The sequence below is a fragment of the Heterocephalus glaber genome, unplaced genomic scaffold, assembly GCF_053883595.1.
Source record: "Heterocephalus glaber isolate CG9 unplaced genomic scaffold, H.glaber_assembly_v1.0 deba00001504, whole genome shotgun sequence".
NCBI lineage: Eukaryota > Metazoa > Chordata > Mammalia > Rodentia > Bathyergidae > Heterocephalus > Heterocephalus glaber.
Genome location: NW_028258324.1, coordinates 62,797,262 through 62,812,649, shown reverse-complemented (window position 1 = coordinate 62,812,649; position 15,388 = coordinate 62,797,262). Strand labels below are relative to the sequence as shown.

Below are 15,388 nucleotides of genomic sequence, written 5' to 3'. Positions count from 1 at the left end.
AAAGGCAGGTCCAGTCACAAGAAGAAACACCTTGCTGAGCATCACACATGGTCCGGAGGTGGATGAACACTTGCCTCTCTCTGGTGCCCTTTCTAGGACTGTTCCTTCTCTTTAGTTGGTTGGCTGAGTATTTGGTTTGCACTTTTTTTTTTTCTAATTTGGGTTGTTATTTTTCTTTTTCCACTTATGAATGTAGGGCTTTCATTTGTCTCTTACACTACTGCTGGTTTCCATTGCTGTAAGTAGCATTTGCCCAGGTAAAACATTTCCCCTTCAGGTTTAAGACAAAGCTGGTTTCTTCCAATAAGTATGAAGGATGGAAGGAGGGAATTGAGGTCCCAGGTTCTCAGCAACAATTTCTCCTTCCGAAAGGTTCTGCTAGCTTGGCCTCAACGCTATCTCCCCTACCCACCCCTTCCCCCAGTACTGGACTAGAACACAAGGCATTTGCACCGAGTTACATTCCCAGAGCTTTTTAAATTTTAGAATAGGCTTGCCAAGACACTAACTCTCCCAGGCTGGGCTGGAACTTGCCATCCTCCTGTTTCAGCCTCCCAGAATGCTGAAATTATAGGTGCGTGCCATCATGCCTGGCTAAAGCTATCATTTTTTAAATGGCAGAGAAGGTCTTTGGCTGTCTAAGGAAAACACAAGCCATTGGCATTCTTTAAATGTGTCTAGAGCTATGTTCCTGAGTTGCTCCCTCAGAATCACCAACCCTGCCTGCTCTTTGACTTCTGTGGGAAAGGGAAAGAACACCTTCAGTGAAAGACAGCCCGTGACATTACTGCCTGTGAAGCAGAGGGGAAGGACCTCCATGTCAGATGCAGGCAAATGCAGGAAGGCAGGGTAGGACCCTCTCCACCACTCCCATCTGCCTCTATTCCAGGAAGCTCCTTCTGCTCCTGCCAGCTCCACTGGAGCTGTGTTCCAGTGGGCAAAGAAGGAAACATCTACCTTTTACTATTCTACTCACTATCACATTAAATAGACTTGGAGTGCTTCCTGCCATATACTCTTCTTGGCATTGGGGTAGAGAAAACGGATGAGTTTCCTGCCCTCAAAAAGTCTGATAAATGTTATGTTACAGATATTTCACTACAATTACAATGCTTGATGTAATATTCATACACCTTAAAAAGTTTATCAGCTACAGCAACACAGACAGTAAGCAAGTAAACAAACAAAAGTGATCAGTACAGGTCGGGATTGTTACGAAAGAGATGGGCATCCGACGGATGATGGTGGGATGTGAGGGAGCATTGAGATGGGAAATAACTGTACCTGGAAGAGTCCTCAAGCTTTTCTAAGGTGGTGACCTGAGGAAGAAGGCATCAGTTGTGTGAAGTCAAAATTGTCCCAGGCGGAGCCAGCTGCATGTTCAAGGGTACTGAGACAAAAAAGAACGTGGGTCTTCCGGTTCACTGTTTGCAGGGCAGTGCTGGGCTTATTGTCTTCTACACGGGAATTCCTGGAAGTTAGCACTGCCGCCTCCTCTGTCTCTCCTACAGTGGTGCCGAGCGCAGTCTCTGGCTAACACAGCCAGCAATTTGGCTGATTTACTTGGGGATTTGACTTCAGAACTCTTTGAACTTAAGGTGAGTTCAGAGAAGTTAAGTGATTTCCATGGACCCCTTGATTCCAGTCTTCAAAGCCAATGCACCAATTCAATATTTTCCTGTTATTGCAAGTTTTCTTCTTATTATAACTAAACCAGAAGTGTCCTTCGGGAATTCCATTTCCTTAGTTATGAATAGAAGTGACTTAATTATTATAGATTCAGCCAGGTGACCTGAGGATAACAGAAACAAATTGCTGAACTGGGAAAGCAAGATTGAAATGCTGTGGTTCCTCTCTGGGTTAGCACTTACCTCTGGCATGTCTGATATTTGATTGATAGTTTCAGCTTCCTTCAGTATTATATATTTTTATGTGTGGATGTCTGTACAGATGTATGCATTTATAACATAGTAACAGTAACATACAATAAACTACACATATACAAGACACCTGTGAACTAGCCTCACACACAAAAATGAATATTCACCATTTTCCAAATTTTCTTCCTGCCATGCTGTAATCTGTCCTTTTTTTGCTCTTCCTCCTTCCAGAGGAAGCTATTTATCCACCTTCAGCCCAAGGATTAAATGGCACTTTCTAGCATTTCATATAAATGGAAATATACAGTATGTACTATTTTTGTTCTGACTTAGTTCTCTGGACATATTATTATTTATTTTGAGATTCATTCATGTTGTCTATATTCACAGTTCATTGCTTTTGTTTCATTGTGTGGATAACCCAGTTTGGGTTTATTAAAAATAAAGTTGCATCCAGGTGTGGTGATGCACACCTGCAACCCAGCACTCTGGGAGGCTGAGTCAGGAGGATCACAAGTTTAAGCCCAGCCCGGGCAACTTAGTGACTTAGCAAGACCCTGTCTCAAAATAAAAATTGGGGGGATAAAGGCTGGGAATCTAGCTCAACGCAATGGCCCTGGCTTCAATCCGCAGTACCACAAACAAACAACAAACTAATTAATCAATAGATAAAATTGCTATGAACATTTACACAAATCTTTGCATAGTATATGCTTTGCTTATTATGAGTAATACCTGGCTGGCTCACATGATAAAGAACCACCATGCTTCCTTTCCAATGGTATTATACCATTTCAAATTCTTGTAGTGATGTATGAAAGTTCAAGTTACTCTCTGCCACAATTGGCCACTCTGCCACAATTTGGTATGCTCAGTCTTTTTAGTATTAGCAATTTTAATAGGTCTGCAGTTGTATCAGCAGTGGTTCTTTCAATGATTTTTAGTTTTTTGAGACAGGGTCTTGCTATGTAGTTCAGGCTGGCCTTGAACTCACCCTGTATCACAGGCTGGCCTCAAACTCACAGCACTCCTCCTGCCTCAGCCTCCTGAGGGCTGGGATTACAGGCATGTGCCTCCATGCTCAATGATGTTGGACATTTTTTCCTGAGCTTATTTGACATAGGATATCTTCTTCCTAAAATATGTTTAAATAATTTTCCTGTTCAGATTATTGGGTTATTTGATTTATTATTTTTAAGTTTTAAAGTTCTTTATATATTCTGGACATGAGTCAGTTGTCAGATATATGATTTGTAAATATTTTTTATTAAACACTGGTTTGTCTGTTCTTTTGCTAGTATCTTTTAAAGACCATGACTGGATTTTGATGTCTAGTTTATAATGCTCTTCTTTTTCAGAACCTGCATCATTTGTCAAACCAAAAAATCTTTGCCTAAATTCAAAGCCACAAAGATATTGTTCTCTTTTCTTCTGAAAATTTTATAATTTTAAATTTTATATTTAAGCATATCTTCCATTTTGAATTACCTATTTTTTAAAAGTTTACTTTTTGCTGCATATATATATATTTCTGTATATATATATGTATATATTTCCAATTTTCCTGTACCATTGGTTGGAAAAAAACTACTCTTTCTACTTTGAATTACCTTATCTCTTGTCTAAGATCAATTGATCCTAGAGGTGTCTATTTTTGGACTCCGTTTTGCTATATTGTTCCACTGATCTATCTTTATGCTACTGCTATTTTGATTACTGTAACTATAATACATTCTGAAGTCAGGTGGTGTAAGACCCATGTTGTTGTATTTGCATGAGTCAGTTTGTCAGTTTCTAAAAATTACAATGAAAAATCTTGCTGGGATATTGATTGGGATTGCATGAAATTTATTAATCAATTTGGGAAGGAATGACATTTTAATTTGAATGATTTCCAACTTATGAACATAATAAGGCTGCGTTGATTTATGTCTTCTTGCATTTCTCTCAGCAATATTTTACATTTTTCAGGGTATATATTTTTTCCCCCCATTAAGTTCATTGATACATTTTCGGTATACAATACAGTTATATTCATCATTGGGATCTTGTACCATTACATGAGTCTCTTGGTTCTTATTTTTTTTCCCCTTCCCTTGCCCTCCCTTCACCCCCTCCACCCTTGCCTATTTGCAAAGACCTTGTTTCCATTTTTTTTCCTCTTCTCATATTTTTTCCTTTCTCTTTTTTCCCTTCCCCTACCCCTCCCAATTCCCCTGCTCTTTTAGACCTTTTCTTCCTGTTACACAATATCAGTTATATATTTTTTAAATTACAATATCAAGATCTAGGAGACATTACCACAGATTTTACAGAATTTAAAAGGATATAGAAAGCATATTACAAAAATCTTTTTTGAAATAAGTTTGACAACTTCTAAGAAGTACCTTGGAAGACAAATTAGTGAAACTAACTCTGGAGGAAATATAAAATTTGAATAGCACCTATTAAAGAAAGTATATTCCTAGCTTGAAAACTTACCTATATGATAACACCAGGCTCATAAACATTTTAACTGATAAATGATATCAAACAATTAAAGCAGAAAAAAGAATTCAGGGTATAAATTTTGAATACCCTTTATCAGATTTATTTCTAAGTAATGAATTCTGATGTTACTGCATATGGTACTAGCTTGGTAGATTTGTTTCCTATTGTTTATATCTAGCAAATTCAAAAGCAGTTTGTTTTTGTATTATGATCACATAGACTGAAACCTTTCAAAGTCATTCTTATTTATTTTTATTTTTTTGGTACCGGGGATCGAACTCGAGTCCTTCTGCTTGTGAGGCAGGCAGCGGAACCACTAAACTAAATCCCCGGTCCAAAGTCATTCTTATTTTAATAGATGCTTTTTATCAAGTTAAGAAGATCTTTTCAATGTTTATGCAAAACTTTTATAAGGAATGCATATTCAGTTTTATCAAATGCGTTGGATGATTTATTGCAAAGATTATTGTTTTTTTAAAAAAACTCCAAATATAGTGATTTACACTGATTTGATTCTAAGCTATTAAACTGACTTTCATTCCTGGAATAAAGCTCACTTGATCATGATGTATTATCTTTTTTAAAATTTATTTTTAATTTCAGTTTGATGAGACTACATTTCTGTAAATTTCTCTATTCTCCTTGCAGTTCTATCAGTTTTCAGCTCTGCTATTAGGTATGTAAACATTTAGGATTGCTTTCTTCACATGAAGAATTGGCCCATTTATCAATATAAAATGATCCTGTTTTTTCCAGTTTGTATCTTTTACTCTGAAATCTTCCTGGTCTGCTATAAATCAAATTATTTTACTAATCCAGGCTTTTTTCCAGTTAATGTTAGCATGCTGTATCTTCTCTATACTTTTATTTTTCATTTGTTTATATGTTTATATTTAAACAGCTTTCTTTTAGGCAGTATATGGTTGGATCTTGTTTTTAAAATGTAATTGGCGTGTTTAAACTGTTTATGCTTATAGATATGATTGGATTTAAATATACTGTTTTACTATTTGACTTTTTGTCTCATTTGCTTATTTGCCCTATCTTTTTTCCTACCCCTTTTTTATTACATAAGTTTTTAGGATGGTTTTATTTTATTACATCCTGTGTTGGCAAATTAGTAATAACTGTTATGTTTTATTTATAACTGTTTATTTTATTTTAATGGCTGATTTGAGACTTAGTTGTTTAGCTCAAACTGATTCTGTTCTCTCTTCAATTGATAGTATAATATTTAAGATCAAGCACTTGAAGAAAATAAATTCCATGTCTCCCTTGTTGGTTTTTGTGCTATTTTTACACATGTAACTTCTTGTGTGTTATAAACCTTACAGTACATTGTGGTTATCTTTGCTTTCAAGAGTAAGTTATCTTTACAAAGTATTAAATAATGATAAGCGTTTTTCTATTTACCCCCATAGTTACCATTTCCCCATTTCAGAACGCTTCTCTCTCATCACCTCAGCCAAAGCAGTCTCAGGAGGGGCACAATTTAAAAATTTGGCTTCATGCTATGAACAAAGCTAATTTATCTTGCCTTCTTGTCAATAAAAGAGAACAGCTGGCTATTAAGGACACATTGATGATCACTAATAACTCAATATGGTGGAAGCAATAAGAAGACATCGTCGCTCCTGAAAATCACCGAGCTCCTCAAAATTCGCCAACTCATTTCCTCTATTTGCTAAATACATGATGCTTATGCACTGTCTTGCCCCTGGAATAATTTTCATCTGTCTTTCACTCTTTGGGTATTGAAAAATCCAAGAGGAAGTGACAAGATAATTCAGACACTCATCACCTCCTTAGCTCCTTGGCATTGCCATTGTACCCTGGGAAGGCCAAGACCTTGAGCTGCAGGTGCTGTGGACACACAGCCCAACAGATAACCATTATGAACTTGGCACTCACAGTCCAGATTTTGGAGGACAGAGAAGATATAGTCCTTTTATACCCTCAACATTGATGCAAAATATGATGCTGGTACAGAAAGCTGACCTAAGAGGGCCAGGTGCCTGGTACCATCCTTTTCCCATTTGCCAGCTGTTTTCTCTTGGCTGCATTGTGAGAAAAGCTTGTTCCGATCTGATCACATCAGACAAGTGCAGGTGTGCAGACATGGCGAGGTTTTGGCACAAGTAACTCGTCTAGGCTAGGATAAGAGTACAGGTGTGGAGCAAGGTTCCTTTCCCTAGTTCTGCCTGTACAATAAAAGCTGAATGTTGACATGGGGCCACCAGGCTTCTGGCTGACGGTTCTCATCTCACAATTTCTATAGAGGCATATAGACATTGACTAATGAAAAATAAAGTTTACACCGAAGCTGGGGAAGAATCTATACCAAACCCAGTTAACATGGACTGATTAGCACAAGGCAGTATGCCAACGGTAGGAATAACTCCAAGAAGTATGATCCATGCCCTGGTCCTCAAATTATTCAAATCTGGATATAAACAGTAAAAGATGATCCAAGACAAATGATAATATTTAAAGAAATGGCTTAATGAGGCAATGTAGCCAATGCCAAATGAAGGTTGTTGATAGTGAATTAATGGAGATGGAGGAAATATACACTAACGACACCCTGGTGGCCAAGAGAAAACAGAAATGGGATTAGTTTGAATTAGGAGAATGCCCACCGAAGTGGTCAGTTCAAAAAGTAGTAAACCAATTTGAAGGAGATAAAACCACATGCTTTGGACCAGAAACTAAGTGTTTCGTGTGGGGCTGGGGGAGGAGAGAAGTGTAAGAGAACTTCATTGGTTTGGGGAACTGAGATATTGCTGTAGCACCACAGTGATGAAAAAGCCTGCATCCTGGAGCTTGGTCACTGACACACAACCTCGAGCAAGTTCATCTCACTCTTCTAAATCTCAGTTTCTTCATCTGCAAAATAGGAAGAATATTTTTTGATTCCTTCAAAGGGTTGGTGCAGGATTAAATGAGCTATCACATAGCAACTAAGCACCTAACACTATCTGATAGAAAGTAAATATTTTATAAATATTAGCTAATAATGATGGCAGTTTCACTGGGGGCAAAATTAGTTCGGACTGTGCCTTAAATAAAATCGGTGACATGCACGCCCTAAGCAGCATGCTCATTTCCATGAGGTACCTGAAGCTGCAAGATTATACAACTAGCTGGGGGTCTGGGACAAGCTGTGGCATTCTGGCTTTCTGTTTCATGACTTTCCTTTCTCATCACATCACAGTCTGTCCTTAGAAAGCCAGAAATGGTGGGTGAGATCAATTAGGGACAGAATTGGACAGATTTGAACTCATTTTTACCTTAATTTGTTATCATCCTTTTGATGGTGGGTAAACTGTGAAATTTTGTTCAGGGGTCCTTATGTAGTTGCCTGTCAGCCTTTCATAACCAGCTGGAGGGGCAACAACGAAGCCTGGCATTTGACAGTGAAACTGCCTCCTGTGTCCCACAAGGTTCTGGCAGTCAGCCCACATGTCCGCCTGGGCCAAGCACTCGCTGGCCGGGTTTCAGGTCAGCAGAAAGTGACTCATTTTTGTTGTGCATTTGAAGAATGCAGGAAAATCACAGGTTTTAATGAGCATATTTAATTGGGGTTTTTTCTCATGGAAGAGACTACATCCTCTCGATGTCTGTCATATGAAGAGGGAAGATGAGAATCCTAATGACCCAAGCACAGCAGGGTTCATGTCAGCCACTGCAGACTTAGCTGTGGGGAAGCTCTAAGATATCAGGAAGAGACAATTCCAGTAGGGAGCCTGCTCAAGAAAGGGGGCTCTGTCCTTATGGGAAATGTAGTGGGAGGGGAGCGAAGTTAGGATCCTTTTCCTCAGAGCTAGGATGTGTTACTTCTGTTTGAGGCTTTCCAAGTGACCAGAAATATTGCAGTGTCCTCTGAGTTATAAATTGGCTATCATGGCTTTCCTAGCTGTGTTCAGGGGGACTGGATGGAGATAAATTGTGGATTTAATGTGATTCAATTACATACATGTGCATTAGGGCTTGTGACATACAAGGTAGGAAAGGTGTTCGAATACACTGTGCAAAGATGCAGGTGATATTGTCCCTGCTTTCCAGAAACTCATGATCCACTTAGGACCATGTTGTTCTACTCTGCCCATGGCGATTGTCTGTTCTCTAGATATTCTCTATTCTCAGTTGTCCATTCCTTGACACATGGGGAGGGAGGGCTCAGGGGAAGTTAAACTACATGAGTAGCCTTCTGGCCCTCATAATACCAAGCATACATATTGGATCTACCCTCTCCCTCCCTGTTTCTTTTCCTCAAAAGTAAGAAAAAAATAGGCAGACAGAGGGTGTCATTGGAGTCACATTACATTTATGATAGTACTCTGGAGAGAAAGCTTCTTAGCCCCCAAAGACTCTCCATCCTAAAGTTCAGTAGTCCTTCAGTACTGGAAGATAATGTACCAGTGTTTGTCAATAACTTTCCTTTTCCTAAATTACTTTGAGTTCACTTTCTGTTTCCTATACCCCAAGAGGACTAATTCATGTAAGTAATATGATTTAAGAAGGTGATCAGGTGAAAATCTGTGGAAATAGTCAGAGAAAAGGGATTCGAGAGAGAAAGGATGGCCAATATTTCTTTCTTCTTCTTTTTGCCCTCTCCTCCCCTTCTGCCTCTTGTCCTTCTCTTCTTTACCCATCTTCTCCTTTTCATCTTCCTCCTCTTCCTCTTTCTCACCTCTTCCCCTTCTCTTCCTCTTCTTCCTTCTCCCTCTTGTCTTCCTTCTCCTTCTCCTTCTCCCTCTACTTTTTTTAAATGGAGATTCACTGTATTGCTCAGGTTGGCCATGAACTCCTGGGCTCAACCAATCCTCCTACCTCAATTTCTTTTTTTTTTTTTTTAGTGCTAGGGATCGAACTTGGGTCTTTGCACTTGCACAGCAGGTGGCAAAACCACTGAGCTAAATCCCCAGCCTCCTACCTCAATTTCTAAAGTAGCTAGAGCTAGAGGGGTATGTCACTGTGCCTGACTTTCAAGTTTCTAAAAAAATATAAAGGGCGGCCCTACATTTAGTGATATTCATAGAAAAGATGTCAGAAATGCCAAAGATACTATACAGTCAAGAATCTTGATATCTACTGACAGTGTTGTAGAGAAAAAGAAATTCTAGCTTTGACCTTAGAACTAATTTTCTAGTTCTTTTTCAACTACTAAGAACCAGGGTGAAGGTTGGGCATGGTGGTGCATGCCTGTAATCCTTACACTCAGAAGGCTGAGGCAGGAGGGTCACTGAGCATTCAAGGCCAGCCTGGGTTATACAGTGAGTTTAAGGCCAGCCTGAACAACATAGAAATACCCTATCTCAAAAATCTAACTTCCCCCTCCCCAAAAAACCCACCTTGGTTGCATATCGTGCTTCTTCTCTTGAAGCCTTAGTTTCAGTGTATGTAAAATACAGGAGATGGGATTAATCTCCAAGTCCTCATCTAACTCTGTAACATTGGCTGTTAGAGATGACAGAGTAATGTCATCCATGCAAGAAATAGTGAAAGTAGGTCCAGCACTCTGAAGGACATAGAAGAGATAAAGGAAGGGGGGAAATGAATTTATATGAAAAGGATTTACTAATCAATGCAATTACCATAGACATTCTTCAAGGGAGGCTTAGTGGGAGAACACTGACATCTATGAAAATGTATTTTGAGATTACGCTTGGTATGACCTCATTAAAGGAAAGCTTAGTTCATGTCACACAATAAATATTTGTGTAGCATACACCATGTACTAAGTACTGTGCTACACACAAGAGCTTGAGAGGTAGAGTAAGACAGAGGTCTTTTATTGTTAGCTTTCTCAACAGTTATTTCATTTGTCTCCTTTCAGTACAGGTGCCTGGTAGTTTTGACTGAAGAAAATATTTTCAGAAATAATTATTGATGGAAATAATTGCTTTTAAGGGGTTAGAGGCTCTTTCTGGGTTTTAAAATGTTTTCTGTTTTTATTTTTGTTTTTTTCAGAGATGAATAAAACCATGTTCCCCATGTTGGGCTTAAATTCCTGGGCCCAAAGGGTTCTCTTGCCTCAGCCTCCCAAGTAGCTGGGATTACAGGTACAAGCCACTTTGCCCAGCAGTGAAAGTATTAATGATAGCTGACTATTTTGAATGCTTACTCCGTCACTGCACTAAGTGCTTGGATTTCATTATCTCATTTAAGTCTCTTAACCATGTAAGGTTAGCGCTATTACTATCCACAATTTATCAAGTAAGAAATTGGATCTCAGAGAATGCTTTTCCCTAGTTGCACTTCACCTTTGTCATGCCTGCCTTTAATGTCCATGGTCTTAATAGAGCACAGAGAATTATTTCAATGTAATATCTGTGCCACACTTAAGATTTATCAAGTACTTACTATGGGCAAGGAGCTGGGTGGAGAGTTTATTAGTCAAGGTAATATTTTGGAACCTGGATACAGAGAGAACTTCGGACTCAAGACTCTTTGAAACTTTCTAACCACTGAAGCTTTCCCCAGACAGAAAGCATTAGCGCAAAAGATCATGAGTTCCTTGTTGCTTAGATGTTTTCCTAAGCTGGTGGAAACCTAGAAAAGTTTTAAGATGGTGTGAATCTTTCCTCTGAGGAGAGTGAGTTAACACAGGAAACCCATGAGATCTCTTCAGTTTGGGCTCTTCTATGAAACTGCTGAGGCTGGCTACTTAAGATGTGGCCCAAGGGGGAATAATAACTCTTAGACCAATCAAAAAACCTGTCAAGGAACATGGCATATTAGCACCGTTAGCCATGCAATCACATGACTTTTATCTTGCACAGTGTGTAAATCAATGAAATTAATGCAATGAACTTAAGCCCAGCTTCTTACTGAGAAAAGGGGGTGCCGTTTATCACATGTGTGCACTGTGCGATGGATAGGCCTCCTGCAGTTCAAGTTGAAGATTGATTTTTGCTATTTGCAATGCAAACCTTGTTCAGTTACTCTTTCTGCAACATGATTTTCCCTGAGTGTGAGACAAAAGCCAATGCTTCCATGTATTTCTAGAGCCAATAAAAGGGTCATGGCTTAAAACTCAAGTAGTTCCTTGGCTCCTGAATTTCCACTATTGGTTCCACCAGAAACAATGAATGATACTCCTTAGTTCATTGTCCACCACCAAATTCATCCTAGTGTAGCAGATGAGTGTGCAACAAGCTATTTTCTCATCTTAAAAGGTTATGATGAGACTTCTGACATTTGTATTCTTGGGATTGTATAATCTTCAATGGGTTAAAGCTTTGAATGAATGAATGCAGGTGGGGTCATATGGAAACTTCCTGTATGTTTTTGAGAGATTAAATAAACTATGTCCAAAAAGTTAATATTTAACATTTGTATTATTTAAGCTATATTTATTCTTAGCATGTCACAATGATCACCAGATCCAACCGCTTTATGGACAGACAGAAAAACTGAGGAAGAATGGAAAAAATCATTTACTTTTCCAGGGTCACGTGGAGATAGCAGCAGAGCTGGGCTGGAGTGAGCCACAGTGGAGTCCATGTTCACCTCAGGGCTCTTCCTAGTTCTCCCAGGCTCGTTCACCACGCCCGTTCCTCTGCACCAGGTCTGAGTGGTGGAGCTGGGCAGGGACTGTCCTGCATGAGTGTTGAGATAGCACAGGAAGTGGCAAGTGTCTCTGCTCCTGGGCTCACAGCTGGACCGAGTGTTGTGGTTGATTAGGGCTGACATCTCAGGGGTTTCTGAGGCCGGAAGCTGCTTCTCTGGCCAATTGGCTTTGGATAATGAGAGGCCTTCTCTAATAAGTCACTGGTTAAAGGCACTTCAGAAATGGCTGAGGCATGGGTGGGGTCTCCAAGCTTGGATTTTTGTGAAGAAATTTTTTTTTTCTGAAAGAGAGTGAGGAAGACTTTTATATTCAGTGGAAAAAAAAGATGAGGAAAAAGGATGGGACTCCAGGTAGAAGCTGAAGGAACTGTCTCCCCAGAGTTTCCTAGGAGACAGTGGATGTAAGTATCCTCTCCTTGAACTCCAGTGATCGAGGCAGTTTCCTCGTCCAATACGAAGATCCTGTTATCCCCTTACCCATCTGGTAATTAGGGAATGCAGCTTTGGGAGGAACCCCATGAAGGGATTGGAAGCTTTGCTTAAGGACCAGGTACCACAGGTCCTTCTAGGGGCACTATGGGCAGGAGGTGACACTGATAGGAATGTGTGAGGTCACCTAAGTCACCCATTTGGGGGCAAAGGGAGGATTTTGTAGTGGGATGGACTCCTGCTATCTGTGGATGGTGTGTAGGAGCCTGAGAAATAGAGCAATTAAAGTTAAGATATACTGGAGTGAAAAGCATGGGGCAACACAGAACAAGGAACACTGCCTCTCTGTCTTTCTGTCTCTCTCATCCACCCAACATTGCTCCTTAGGGACTCCCTTTCAAGACTGTTCTTGACGTCCATTGACTTTTAAACATGTAATTAAATGGCTAAGCAGGGGGAAAGTACATATGATTTGCTGTCAACTCTAAGCCTTTTGCTTTATGATCTGCTTGCTTTTAAACATTTTAAAATTGCATTTCATTGCTATCTACAAATTGCAAATCTCTATAATAGATACTGCAAAGCACACAACCATGAACAAGATAAGATTCCTGGGCCACAAGCACTAAGGACACTAAAAATGGGCTGGAAGACATATTCATAGCTGCTGCCATAGAAGGCTGTTTGTGGTAAGTAGCTGGAGTAATACAAAAGCAGAAAGCCTATCTTGGAGGTGTCAGCAAGGCTGATTCAGAGGCAGATGTCAGAAAATGTAGATTCAATTTTCTATTTATGGGCTAGCAGGCTTAACTAATACTCAACCCCGTAAGTGGAAAGACTTCATTACACTGTCCCTGCTCTCTTGAAAAGGCCTACACATTTGAGAATGTTTGCAAAACTCAAAGGAGGAAATAGAGAAGAATTCATGCTTCCTGCAGAAACATCAGATCATAAAGTTGAAGAGATGAAGGGCTGAGATCACAGGGGCTCATTTTTCAGTTCTAACCAGTTGGGTCCGTGGCCTATTTTCCATCGTGAGGAGCAAGTAAGGACTGGAGAGAACAGGCCTGGTGAGATAGTGAAGGAGCCTCCTTGTAGGACGGATGCAGTAGAAGAAGCCTTTCTCATTCTCCATACTCCATCAGAGCAGTCCTGATGACCAAGTTGCTGTCATGGTAGCACAAATTGTATTTATTTAAAGGTATTTATTTAATTCCCATTTGAAAGAATCCGCTGAAAACAGAATGAAAAGGACCACAGAGATACATTCCTTTGTTCTCTCCTCTGCTCCCTGAAGGACTTCCTCCATTCCTATGTCCACAAATACTGGCCACAGAAATCCTGTCTCAGGAGTCACTTTGTCTTTAAAATCATAATTCAATGTGTATTGTTAGGCAGAGTTGTCCTCTCTCAAGTCACAATGGTGAGTTAGAAGTGGAGATTAGAATAGAATGGTGGTGGGCTGGGGATTTAGCTCAGTGGTTCCACCGCCTGCCTTGTAAGCATAAGGTCCTGAGTTCGATTCCTGGTACCAAAAAAAAAAAAGAATAGAATGGTGGTTTGCAGAGGGGGAGGAGCATGGCGGAGGAGGGAGGGCAAGGGTGATCAGTGGGTACGGAGTTGCAGTTAGGACAAAAAGCTCTGGTGCGCCATTATTGAGAAAGGAGACTAGATAACAATCAGGTATTGTACATTTTTAAAAGTGAGAAAAAATGACTTCAAAAGTTTTCTTTATACAGTAGTGATATTTGAAGGGACAAAGATACAAGGGTGATAAAAATACGGAGTTTAAACCAAAAAATACAATAAAAAACCCAGTACCATTTAGCCCCTTCAAAATGCCCCCACCCCTTAGTTGTAACAAATGTATCTCGTTGTTCTTGGCACTTTCTGAAGTGGTTCCGGAAGCCCTCTTTCCTGTCTATATGAGGTGTGATGCAAAACACAGTGAATGCTGCTGCCAAGTGCCACACGGCAGAAACTCAGGTTCCTAAAGCATTGTACTGTGACCTCATCCACCTCATCCATCAGATCTGGCACTGTGTTACTTCTGGCTCTTCCCCAAAGTCAAAATGACTATGAAAGGTAAAAATTTTGAATCTAGTAAAGGTATTGAGGCAGCCACAACAGTGCAACTAAAGACACTCATGAAAGAGGACTTTCAGAACTGCTTCAGAAAGTGGAAGAATAATGGGATAAATGTGGGGGATCATTATGAGGAGATTAATGACAATGTGTCTTTTACTGTAATAAATTTTTTAATTTATACACGTGCCATATTTTCCAATTGTAGCTGGTACATAATTTGATTTCTTGCTTTAAACCTTGTGCATGGATACATGTATTGAATACAATTTTTATGTATCAGTTAAAAATAATTTTTAAAAAGTTAAAAAAAGGATGTGATGTGACAAAGGTGAGTCTTTGAAATAGATAGTTATTTTCTTAGGATGTATGATTAGATCATCATTTCACCCCATGCTGTTAGATTCTATTTCCATCACGCACATGTGCATGCATGTGTGTGGGGGGTGGGAGAAGAGAACTGATCTCAAGCCCTACAATTTCTTAGTGAGCTCCTACTTATTTAAGAACTCTCTGGCTTACTCTACATTTCCTGGATCGCGCCATTCTTACTCCCACAATACAGAGAAATATGCATCTCTTTTTTATAGAGACCAGCTACATGCATTTTAGTCTAAAAATCCACACATTACAGCTAGCCACACACTTCCTATGAGAATCAAATCATTCACATAGCCAAAAATTGAGACAATTTCCTAGAGCCAAGTTGTCTCATCTATCAGAAAACAGGTTCAGTTTTAACCAGTCAAAAAATTTTGACAAGGTTACTTCAGCCTCTCTGGCCCTTGCTCTCATGTTCTGTAGCATAAAGGAGTAAATATTCATTAATTTTAAGGTCAATGGCTAGGACTTACTGGTTTGAGTGTTATTTAAAATATTAAAATTATACATTACACATTTATTGTAAAAATTCAAACAATACTCAAGTG

The 15,388-nt window shown here is 39.5% G+C and overlaps 1 long non-coding RNA gene across 2 annotated transcripts in view; it reads left to right on the top strand.

Moving 5' to 3' along the window:
- LOC110348445 (uncharacterized) overlaps window positions 1-14,782 on the top strand; it is a 73,848-nt gene extending 59,066 nt beyond the window's left edge. For both annotated transcript variants that reach the window (XR_002393697.2, XR_015441017.1), the window contains exon 4: window positions 5-14,782. This is a non-coding gene — a long non-coding RNA (uncharacterized LOC110348445). The remainder of the gene's footprint in view (window positions 1-4) is intronic.
- Window positions 14,783-15,388: the final 606 nt, after the last annotated feature.